The sequence below is a fragment of the Pan paniscus genome, chromosome 6 (genome assembly GCF_029289425.2).
Source record: "Pan paniscus chromosome 6, NHGRI_mPanPan1-v2.0_pri, whole genome shotgun sequence".
NCBI lineage: Eukaryota > Metazoa > Chordata > Mammalia > Primates > Hominidae > Pan > Pan paniscus.
This window is the reverse complement of record NC_073255.2, coordinates 161,096,379-161,108,485: the sequence shown is the minus strand read 5'-3', so window position 1 is coordinate 161,108,485 and position 12,107 is coordinate 161,096,379. Positions and strand designations below refer to the sequence as shown.

At 37.1% G+C, this 12,107-nt stretch overlaps 1 long non-coding RNA gene across 1 annotated transcript in view; it reads right to left on the bottom strand.

The window, feature by feature from the left end:
- The window catches only part of LOC117981093 (uncharacterized), a 69,275-nt gene extending 57,826 nt beyond the window's left edge, over positions 1–11,449 (bottom strand). The window contains exons 1-2 of the long non-coding RNA XR_008626044.2: positions 11,197–11,449; positions 642–682 (exon numbers count right to left, since the gene is read on the bottom strand). This is a non-coding gene — a long non-coding RNA (uncharacterized LOC117981093). The remainder of the gene's footprint in view (positions 1–641; positions 683–11,196) is intronic.
- Between the last annotated feature and the right edge of the window lie 658 nt (positions 11,450–12,107).

Here is a 12,107-nt window from a genome sequence, read left to right as displayed (position 1 = left end):
AGAGACAACTGAAATTTAAAGAAGCTAAGCAAGTTTCATGTAATTTCACAACTAGTACTGAGTAGTGAAGTTGGAATTAGAAATTCAGACTATCTGAATCTAAAGCCTGAACTTGTAGTCACTATAGAGTCCTTGAGGACACTAACATCTTCCGTATTTCTAAAACAAGCAGTTATATCAGTACCCAATAAGTATAATTTGAAAAAAAGAATGAATAATTTTGTGCAGCAGACTTACTGAACTTGTAGTCTACAGATGTTTAAAAAAGTATAAAATCTCAGAAGATATCCTTGTGTTTGCTTAGATAAAAGCAAATTAAATTTCCTAGGTGACAGCATGTTAATTTTAATATAGCTTTTTGCGTTCCAGCTTGTCAGCCTCTATGTCAAACTGGGCCTCAAAATAGTATTTGCAAAGATTATCACTGCAACGGGCAGCTGGAGTCTGTCACTTGAATGCATGTAATCAACTTATCAGTTGGTTGGCAAGGTGACTAGAATTGCTCTTTATTCTATTTAAATTTTTTGATATGTAGAAAATAATTTTTGCAAGCACAAACCAGAGTACCCTGTGGGGTGGAACAAGTGGGTATTAGAAAGAGCCTAAATAGACAGCATTTTTACAAAGGATGAAAGACTTACCCTTAGTTTAGTACAGGGAATGCTGGGCCATTCACAACGCCCTGGGGAGACAAATCATAAAAGCAGGAGGAAAAAAATGACCTTTCAGCCTCATCTAAAACCAGAAAAAAAACCCATCAACATCATTTTAAATTCTTAAATACAGTGATAATAGGACTTATAGAGGAGCAGTGTTTTCCATTCAAAATAGCACAAAGTTTAACTTTTCCTCAAGCTCATCTAGCCTCTTTTATTTTCTCTTCCCCTGACACCTTTGTTTCTAGACCAGCTTCTTCCTATAGCTACTGGCCTTCGTTCCTATGCTCTGTGCATTCTAATTATCTTCATTCATATATATTTAAAAAAAATTTATATATGTTTTCTCACTACATCCTCACAGCCTCTGAGGTGAAATTTATTATGGGTCCAACAGGCACCATTTTCAATCCAAGGAGATACAAATTTCTCAAATAATGTATACATGGCAAAAACCTATTCCTTCAATTATACTTTTATGACCTCTTTTTAACAGCAGAGTCAGAGCATTTACACATTTCCTGGTTTCCTTTAGTTTACACTCAGGGCTTCCTGAGTGCTATGGATCCTGAATTCACTGCCTAGATCCCCCATCAAAATGGAGTCACCTATTTCCTTAGAAGCAGAGAGTGTTTGCTGATGGCTGACAGCTGAATCCCTTCTCAGGCATTGCTCTTGGCCAAAGGGAAATTTTGTCCAAGTTTTGCTTCCTTGCCGGCAGTTCCCATGCAATGACTAGTTGGGATGGGATACAAAAGCCTGTACTTCTTGCCTTAATTCAGGTCACCTTTCAAGAGTCATCTAGGTTTCAGCACTCCCATGAGAATGGCCAATGATTATTTTAACTGTATCATAGTCTTCTGCCCAATAACAGATGCTGTCCCCACAAAGTCATTCACCAATGAACATTCTACATACAAATCTTCATCTCAAGAGTCTATTTCCCAGAAAACCTAACTAAAACAGTGAACATTTGCTACCATGAAAAAATCCATTCCTTTGAAACAATCCTTTTTTTTTTTTTTTTTTTTTAGTGTTTCTCTTTCTCCTTCTGAGGGCTTTTTCCAAAAGGCTCATTTTGGGTATATTCAATGAGCATTATGTATTGTGGAACAAACAGTGATCATCACTTCTATTCTCCTTAAATCCCACTGTCAGAGTGAAGCAATTCACACAGTTCTTCCTCTTAACCCATTTCCAAACCAGCATACATCCTCTTCCATAATCTTGCCACCAAATCGCAAACTCATTCTAGATATCCAGGTAAATTTAGAACTTCACAAGCTTCCTGAGAAATTTGAAATTTTGGAAGCACCTAAAATATCTAATTTAAGCCACTCTCAGGAAGTCAGCCTCTAACTAGACCATATTCTTTATGCCATGCATGTGGTGTCACAGAGTAACCCAGAATGCTCTCCTGTGAGACTATTGTATGCTCAGGTGATAGCTTTGGTTTGGCTGGTGGGCAAGGCTACACCCTTGCTATAATTAAAGTAGCACTTCTTTTGAAAGATTTGGGCATTCAAATTCTCAGCCATCCTAAAAAGATAGAGATCTTACGATTTCAAATTAGGAATTTGGGGAGGGTGGGTCTTAAAGATGAAAAAGGGTCCCAAGTATTTAGCCTGAATTTCAAAGTGTCTATGTGTTTAAGCACGTTCCTAAGGATTGAGGTGTACAGGCCTCTGTCACAAGGAAACAGTCCAGTAAATATATAGAGAGAGACATTCCATGTAGGAGGCAGATATGGGGCTGAGATGAGAGGTTTAGCCTCAGCTGTAATGCAGGAAATGTAGGAAAGAATGTGTATCCGTGCTTAAGCCAAGATGGTATATGGAAGAGCAGTAACCCTGAGGTCAGTTTTGAAGAGCAGAAGTCTGAGGGAGGCCCAGAAACCCAGAACTACAGGAAGGGATGTGGCAGTGTTTTAGGGAGGGAACGGGGAGTGACAATTTGGAAATGTGCAGCAACGGGACAGAAGGCTGTGGTGGAGCTGAGGTTAGCAATGTGGAGCCAGGCAATGCACAATCTGCAGCTTGGACTGCTGTGGATTCCTTCTGGTAGTCTCCTCTAAAGTCTGCGAGCACAGGGGAGAAGCACAGGGGAGAAGGACCTTGGAGAAGATGCCAAATGTTTCCCATCAGGCACGTAAGAGCCACACAATCAGTGGACTGGAAGTTCAACTATTAAGGCAACCTTACGTGTACTCCCAGACTGGTAGAGTCTGGGGCATTCATAGTGCTCACCTGTCTTTCAAAACCAATGCAGTTTTCATTATTCCTTCCACCACTGACAAAAATTTCTATTCATTTTTATTATTTTTATTATTTGACATAGGATGCCTTGGTCAAGCAGGCAGCTTAAAGCCATCCATTGGTCAGCCTCTGGGACATTTACCTACACTATCCAGAAAAGAACAAAAAAGTATGGAAGATAAAGGATATGGCAGAACATATGGCAGAAGAAAAACAGTCTGGGCTTTGTGTGTTCTATGGACAGACAAGGGTCACTGTTTTGTGGCTAGGGTGGCAGCTTATAATGGTCCACTACTTTTCTCTATGCAAGTGCCTCATTATTAACCCAGCAGCCAGGCTACAAGACCTCCTACTCGTCTCCAACAACCCTATCCTTGACATAGTAAAAGCCACCCAAGGTGTGGAAATCAAGAAGTACCAAACATTTCACTTCATGGACCAATGAAATACAGTGTTGGCAATTTTTTTCAAGATGACATAAGAAAAAAATCTTACGTAGTAGCACAATTATTTCATAAGACAATAGATATTTCAATATCAGAAAAATGAAAAGGAATTCATATCATAGAAAAGGGCCATCTTTTAAATTGAGAGAATTTAAAATATTTCTAAATTATTTTATTTTTTTATTTATTTAATTTTTCATTTAGCCTTGAACCGATTAAAAAAAAAACTCTGTTGTGAATTAATACCACTTTTTACACAGTATTACAGAAGCATCACCCTAAACTACATGAATTCAGACAGGAGCTGGCCCAGAATAATACTCCCCAACATTATCTGTTAATTTTATGTTTTACTTCTTCCAGAGGAGTGCTTGGAAGCATAATGTCTTAACTCATAAGAAAATCCCTGCAAGGGTAGCCATTTCAGACAGTCCATTAGAGGATCACATTTTGTTTTATTAATTCAATCAACAAATGTATATTCCAGTCATTATGCTTTAAACCATGGACCTTTTAGTGCACATGTAAATTTCTGCCTATAAAGAAGGTAAGTCCTGCCAAAATTGCCCCTGGGAGCCACTTAAGGCCAGCAACTACATTGGTTTATGTTTTCACTCAGGAGTTACAAGCATGACTAAAACATTCTCACTAGAGGGCCTCAATCTTTTTATTTTTCAGGGGGAAAATGATGTACTATAACTGGATGATCTCCAAGGCCTGGTGCAATTCAAAAATATTATGGTTCTGCAAACACACAAGCACCAGAACTTGATGATGTTTATTTTCACTGTTGGATTTGTCTCAGTATGCACAGCAGTAATGCAGCCAAGTTTAAGAATACCTTCATTCATTAATTTTTCCAATACCAGAATATGTGACTAGCATCCCAGTGAAAACAAATTGAGGCAGAAAATTTAAAACCATAAGAAATTTTGGAGATTGAAGACCATATAGATCCTACCATGGTGTTGTGGGTAGAGAGCTCCAGAAATTTCCCCCCTCCCATTTTATTTTCCCTTCAACCTAGGAAAGTCCCATTGTCCTGTTGTGCTTGACTTTGTTAAAAGGGATAGTCTCTTAGCTTTAGTTTTGCTTGCTATTTGTGGAAAAGCTTTAAACCTGCACACTGAAAAGGCATGCATAACAAACACGATGTGTTCATAAAGAAACATACATACCCTTCCAAAACAGAAAGAAAAAAAAGACGCATTCTGTATTTGGAACGCAGGGCATTGTCTTTTTGTCCAGCTATACTCTCAAGCCCAGCAGACACCATTAGAGCATTTTTTCTTTCTTCCCAATAAAGCCACTGAGACCACAGTGGCAAACATTAGTGTCTCTCAATTGTGAGGCATTAGAGATATGGAGGGTTTCCTTTGCCCCGATGTGCGCTATCAACTTTGCTACAGCTTACAATTAAGCACAAGGATAAAAGCAGCTTCAAGATGAATTCAGTTTCCTCTTTATCCCTTTATTAACTCTGTATTGTGGAAAAATAATATTTCTTCCACTTTAAGATAGGCTGAAGTTGGTGAACTGGAAATATAAAGAGAACATACATAGAAGATCTTATCTGTTGGGTGGACCATTCATGTCTGACACTTTCTATTTTCCATATAACTACATATAAGGTAATATTTCTGCAGTAAGTGTGGGGAACAACAGGAGAAAAAATACCTCAGCAATGTTTTTAGATGGAGAGGAAGTGAAAGCGCAACTTTTTAAATATATGAGATTCTTAAGAGTAAAAATATGTATATATCTTAAAGGTCAATGCAGAGCTAAACACAGAGAATAGCACATCTGCTGTTTATTTGTTTACGGGAAAACACACAGCAGTACTATTGATGTTAAAGTCAAAATTTCATTAGCAAAGATGCTTTGTATAGCCCTTAAACTAAATGACTTATCCAAATAGACAAGGGTATAATAAATGTTTAAACAAAGTTTCTAAATTTTGAAAAGATGGATCCTCTAGCACACAGAATTCATTCCATTCCTAGTGAATCAAGGATATTATATTTGTTAAGGTTCAAATTACTGCCGTGACTTTTCTTCTGTTGTGGAGCAATGAGCGGTATAGCAGGCAGTTACACGAAGAGTTCAGGGGGTTATGTTGAAGTGTATTCAAAAGTTATGACCTGCAAAAGATGACAATGTCACAGTACTATGAGTTTCTGGGGCGCTCTATGCCAATTTTTTTAAAGTATGCCGAGAGTTACTCCTTGAACTGAGAGTACTTTGACAAAAAAGAAATCCAAGCTCATAAAGCAGTCACATTCAGCAGAAATGTCAGTATGAACAGCTAGAACATTTCTTGAATTTCCTCTGTTATCTTCAACCAGGGATTAATATTTAGAGCATCGTCACCAAAATAAAAAAGTCATTCTGATACATAATGAAATCTGTAGGCATTATATTTATAATATAGTGATTTGGATGAGTAAGGTGCAGAAAAAATGCATCTTGTAACTTATATAACTTATAACTCAGGAGATAGTATTTTCCTGCATAATGCAATTGCTGGCCATTGTGATTTAAGAAGTATAAAGTGGCTGCCATTCTGACAGGTAATCCATCTTGCAGTGCATTTTTAAAGAACAATATAATTATGTTCACATTACCAAAGCATTGGTGCACTGGAAAGCCTTGTCCTTTCCTCTATGGGGAAATAGCCTGAGCCCTTTTCCTTATTTATAATCACCTTGGTTGGCTCATATGCATTCCCAAATCCACCAGTCCTTGTGGATTGCATTACATTGCTTTTTGAATCAAACTATTATGAAACAATTAATGAGGTTTTTTCTTTTTATCCACTTTCAGAGAAAACTAAGATCAGCTTCTTAGTGCTCAATTTCTTCTTGCTTTATATGTTCTCAAGCTCCATCACACCATGAAAACATTAAATCATTTCTCCTGAAATATATCTCCGGTGTCTATATCAAAAGTAAAGTGAGATTCATGAAGTTAACTTACAGGTAAACGCACATCATCTCAAATTTCTAACTACAGTTTCTTTTTGAAATATGAGAAAATTGTCTAGAAGAATTTAATATGGTTTAATCATGCTGAACTTGCACAGTTTACACTGCTCTTAGTCTTTTCAACTTGACACCAGAGCAACTAATAGCTTAATAACTTATAATGAGTCATTTCTGATTTTATATATATATATACATATATATATATATGTATATATAGGCCAAAGGAAACCTCTGAAATATTAAAACCACCTGGGTAGCTTTTAAAATAGTAATATTGGGAACCCACCCCAGACCAATTAAATAAGAATCTTTGATGGGAAAGAGTCCCAGGTATTAATACCTTTAGAAAGCTTCCCTGGTGATAGAAATGTGCAACGGTTGTTATTTGATGTAGCAATAATTCTTACTTTCAAGGAGGGAAATAGCACATGTTGATGTTGTTACTGTTATTGTGATTGTCATTTGTCTAGAGAGTCATATTTAGTTATTGGAAGAAAGCTTCTTCAATATGAGAACAGAGAACATTATATCATGAAATTTTCCAGTATTATCTATGAAGCACTGTGTTTATTTCCTAGTTAAATCCAAGAAGACAAACTTTTAAAGATAGATGTGTAAGATGCAGCTTTGTCTTGCCAGATTGTGAGCTTCCTCCTTCCAGTCTTAGCCAGGATACCATTCACTTAACCACATTTGCTAATAGACATCCTAAAAAGATGTTGTAGTAGACAGAATAATGGCTCCACAAAGATGTCCAAGTACTAATACCCAAGACTTGCGGATATGTTATCTACATAGCAAAAGGCAGATTGCTGATATTATTAAGGATCTCAAGAGGGGAAGTTTACCTTGGATTATCTAGGCGGCCTCAATGTAATCACAAGGGTTCTTATCAATGGAAGAAGAAAGTCAGAATCAAACAGATTTGAAGATGCTACACTGCTGGCTTTGCAGATGGAGGAAGGGCCATAAGCCAAAGAATGCAGGCAGCCTCTAGAAGCTAGAAATGGCAAGAAAATGGATTGTTTCCTTGAGATTCTATTAAAAAAAATGCAGCCTTATGGACATTTGATCATAGAATTTCTAACCCCTCCAAAACTGAAAAGTAATATATTGTGTTGTTTTCAGCCGCTAAGTTTGTGGTAATTTGTTATAGCAGCAATAGGAAACTAACACAGACACATTGAATTACCTCAAGCATTACCCAAATTGAAAATACCCTCCACTTTTCTCTTGTTCTAGCACTTATTTATTAATTGATTCAAAAAACTGAACTAGACATTGAGAACACAGATGTAAAAGCAAGGGCCTTCAAAGGGCTAATATCCAGAATCTATAAGGAGCTTAAATAAATCAACCAGAAAAGCCACTCATTTAAAAGTGGGCAAAGGACATAAACAGACACTTTTCAAAGAAGACATACACACAGCCAACAAGCATATGAAAAAATACTCGGCATCACTAATCATTAGAGAAATGCAAATCAAAAACACAATGAGATACCATCTCACACCAGTCAGAATGGCTATTACTAAAAAGCCAAAAAATAACATGCTGGCAAAGTTTTGGAGAAAGGAAAATGCTTACACACTACTGGTGGCAATGTAAATTAGTTCAGCCGTTGTGAAAAACAGCTGGGCGATTTCACAAAGAACTCAAAGCAGAATTATCATTTGACCTAGTGACCCCATTGTTGGATATCTGCCCAAAGAACTATAAATTGTTCTGCCATAAAGACATATGCATGCATATGTTCATGGCAGTACTATACACAATAGCAAAGACATGGCATCAACCTAAATGTCCAACAACAGTAGACTGGATAAAGAAAATGTGGCACATACACACTGTAGAATACTACACAGCCATAAAAAGAACAAGATCATGTCCTTTGCAGCAACACGAATGGAGCTGGAGGCCATTATCCTAAGCGAACTAACACAGGAACAGAAAACCAAATCAAATATTGCATGTTCTCACAGGAACAGAAAACCAAATATTGCATGTTCTCACATATATGTGGGAGCTAAACATTGAGTACATATGGACACAAAGAAGGAAATGACAGACACCGGGGCCTACTTGAGAGTAGAGGGAAGGAGGAGGGTGAGAATCAAAAAAACTACCTATCAGGTACTATGCTTATTATCTGGGTGGTGAAATAATCTGTACAGCAAACTCCTGTGACACATGACATATATATATATATATATATACACATGTGTGTATATATATATGTGTGTGTATATATATGTGTATATATATACACATGTGTGTATATATATGTATATATGTGTATATATGTATATATGTGTATATATGTATATATGTGTGTATATATGTATATATATATTTATATATGTATATATGTGTGTGTATATATATGTATGTGTGTGTATATATATATATATATAAATAAAACAAACCTACAAATGTGCCCCTGAATCTAAAGTAAAAATTAAGAAACAAACCATTATCCTTGCCCTCAAGGAGTTTATAGTTAAGTGGGGGTACAAAAACTTTGTAAAACAGCATAGCAAAGAACACGAAAGGTTTGCAGTGTGCTATGAAGTGCCTTGTCAAGGCTATTGCAGTTTGCTTAAGGAGATGGTGCTTGACCTATTCCATGAAGTGGATCAGTGGACACATTAAAGAAAAGTGAATGAGGTGGGAAAGTTGGAACGTTGTAGGTAAAAGTATAGGTAAAGAGTAAATGTAAATAATTATGTATAGGCAAAGTGTTTAAGTAAATGAATGTGTGGCTAGAGCTCAGACACACATTAGGCAGTGCTTAAATATGAGATACTCAAGCTACACATACCAGTCAGCAGCACCACAAAGGTACGCAGTACATGTATTTTGCTTAAAGAGTGACTCATCCCAAAATAAAAAGGAATTCCAGGAATACTCTAATGTAATTATCACTGAGGCCCTTGATCTTGATGTAAATTAGGCTTCCTGTAGGTCAGCTTCCCAAGCTCTCCAGACATGTTCAGGGACAGCTCATTCTGAATTATATTCAAGCTGAGAAAGCTGAAAACCCTGACCCATTATATGAACCCTTAGTCTGGTCTTGTTTGTTGTTCTGTGATGATATGAAGACTGAATGTAATTCAAATCACTTGGGTCAAGGTGAGGAAACTCCCCAACCCTTACTCCATCTTTGCCAGAGAAATAGTAATGCTAGGGACAGAACACTGCAAGTAGCTATAACCAATTCAATGTTTTAAATAAAAGAGGAAGAAGGTTCAGCTTGTGCGTGTGGGTGCATGTGTGTGTGTGTGTGTGATCATGCTCCCACCATGTCTAAGAAGGTACAACCCTCTTATGAATGCACTTCATATATCATCTTTCTTTTTTTTTTCCTTTCTTCCACCTTGTCTCCTGTCCCTAAACCCAGGTTTCCTAATGACCATCAAACATGCTGCAATCAAAAGGATTTAAATGTGGCCCCTAGTTGAATACACCAGAGTCTCAGTCTAAAAACCCTGAAAGTGATTATTTATATAACCATTATCAATATCTCCTATATAACTTTATTTCATTATTAATATTTCTATTTTTTAAACATGTGTTCTCTCCTGGAGGTGTTATGAATCACTTGAAGGGAAAACATGGGTGCTAGACTTTTACCCTGCCACATTCAGTGATTATAATACATTTAGTTAGTCTTCATTAAATATCTTTTCATATAACAAATCCAAAGTCCTCAGAGGTTGAAATTTAGATGGATTTTGGTGAAACATTAAAAGCAAAAGGGGATTTCAAGTTCTCTACAGCAAATTAAAACTTGAGTTAATCATGAGTTTTGTGTTTTCTCCTTTAAAAAGTCATCTAAGTAGTGGCCAGGCACGGTGACTCATGCCCGTAATCCCAGCACTTTGGGAGGTCAAGGCGGGCAGATCACCTGAGGTCAGGAGTTCAAGACCAGCCTGGCCAACACGGTGAAACCCCGTCTCTACTAAAAATAGAAAATTAGCCAGGTGTGGTGGCACGTGCCTGTAGTCCCAGCTACTCAGGAGGCTGAGGCAGGAGAACTGACTGAACCGGGAGGCAGAGGTTGCAGTGAGCCGAGATCACACCACTGCGCTCCAGCCTGGGTGACAGAGTGAGACTCCATCTCAAAAAAAAAAAAAAAAAAAAAAGAAAGAAAGAAAGTCATCTAACTAGCATGAATTCTAAAACAAAAAGGCATTTGGTATCTGATTCCTTTATAGCAAAGACTCTAATCACAGCTTCCTTCTGGAAATAAATTTGAAACATAGGCGTGCTCATCCTGCATGAAGCCAGTTTTCTAATTCTAAGGTATTATGACTCAGCAAAACCTTCCCACTACATGACTGCTATATTCCTGGCATAGCCAAAAATTTCTCAGAGGGAATACGTGAAACAGTCAAGTTGCCATCAATGGGGCTCATAATTTTCTTATTTCCTGCCTGCTTGGTTATGATGGCACTTAAGAGCCTAAGGGAATTAAAAAATACAGGCAACCAGAGACTACCTGTTATTGATTCCAAGTTATTAACTCAAGCATTTTAGAACTCCACAATACTTTAAAATTCATTTTGTCCCAATCATTCATTTTATAGATGATGAAACCAAAACTGAAAGAGGTTAACTGATTGCCCAACTGTACATACTTTGCAGTTACAGAACTAGGACTAAATCCTGGGTTTCCCGATCCCTCTCAAGAAATGTTCTGTTTCACCAAAAGTGTATATTTCAAGGCTCTTTAATGTTCCTGCTATAAAACTGGTAAGTTGACTATGGGCTGGCTCTTTTTAGTTACAACTTGGGTGTTCCAGTTACCTACTTACTATAGTATCATAAACTACTCCAAAACTCAGTAGCTTACTTTTTCATCACCCATGGTTCTGCAGATGGTATGTTCAGCTTGGGGTCCTTCATAGAGTTTCAGCCACAGAGCAGCTGAGGATAAAGTCCTCTGACAACTTCTTCATTCAAATCTGGTACCTGGGCTTGAATAGATGAACAGCCAGAAGCTTCAGGCATCTGCTTCTCTTCCTGTAGCCCAAGGGGGCTTCCTCACAGCATGAAGTCTTGGGCTTGCACTACTTACATGGAGTTTGCTTCCCCCAAAATAAGTGTTCCAAAAGACCAAAGTAAAAGCTGCAAGGCATTTTATAGTTTTAGATGTCTCAGAATGCTACTTATCTTACATTTTCTCTCACATTCTATCCTATTGGCAAGCAATATACTCAGCTCAGATTCAACCTTTAAATAACATGGGTGAAATAACAAGAGAATTTGTGACCATCTTTAATTTACTTTTTATGAATATTTTAACAATTTATTTAAATACTGAAGGCCTTATTTTAGCCAGAATTCTAAATCCCCTGCATGATAACATTCAATCATTATTCAGAGACAATTAGACAAAATATAGCAGTTTGTCTATATATGAAAGATATTTTCTACCCCAAAATTATTCAAGGACCACATTCTGTATGGATGTTCCCAACCTTGAAGTCTATAGTCCATTTAACTTTTAAAAATGGAATCCTTTCCTGTCTCATAGCTATCGGTTCATTACTAGACATTAAATATAAAATATATGCTGTTTCCTCCTTGAAAAATTGAAAAATTAGGCTTCTCCAATTAGTGTTCTACACTGGGATCTGACAAGTTAAAAATACACAGTTTCTTCTATTAAAATGTCCTATCTGTAACAAACAAAAAAAGCTAGTTGGCACGTTTTGTTCTCTTTTCATCATCTTTTGGCTCTGCAAACAAAAATGGGCTGTG